Here is a 502-nt window from a genome sequence, read left to right as displayed (position 1 = left end):
CGGGCAGGTGGTCGGAGAGCGTGGCCAGCTGGGTGATGACCGAGAGCCCGGTGACCTCCTGAGGGGACAGCGGGGTCAGGGCAGGGTCCCAGGGGTCACTCGGGGTCGCTCAGGGTCCCAAGGGGTCACTCGGGGTCCCGGGGGTCACTCGGGGTCACTCAGGGTCCCAAGGGCCACTCTGGGGGTCCCAGCGGTCACTCTGGGGTCCTGGGGTCACTCTGGGTGCCAGGGTCACTCAGGGTCCCAGGGGTCACTCTGGGGGTCCCAGGGGTCTCTGGGGGTCCCGTGGTCACTCTGGGGTCACTCAGGTTCCCCGTGGTCACTCAGGGGTCACTCTGGGGCTCCCCGTGGTCACTCTGGGGTCACTCTGGGGTGCCGTGGTCACTCTGGGGTCACTCAGGCTCCCCGTGGTCACTCAGGGGTCACTCTGGGGGTCTCCCGTGGTCACCTCTGGGGTCACTCTGGGGCGCCGTGGTCACTCTGGGGGCACTCAGACTACCCG

The sequence above is a fragment of the Corvus brachyrhynchos genome, unplaced genomic scaffold, assembly GCF_000691975.1.
Source record: "Corvus brachyrhynchos isolate BGI_N302 unplaced genomic scaffold, ASM69197v1 scaffold994, whole genome shotgun sequence".
NCBI lineage: Eukaryota > Metazoa > Chordata > Aves > Passeriformes > Corvidae > Corvus > Corvus brachyrhynchos.
The sequence above is the reverse complement of the archived record's forward strand: the minus strand, read 5'-3'. Positions refer to the sequence as shown.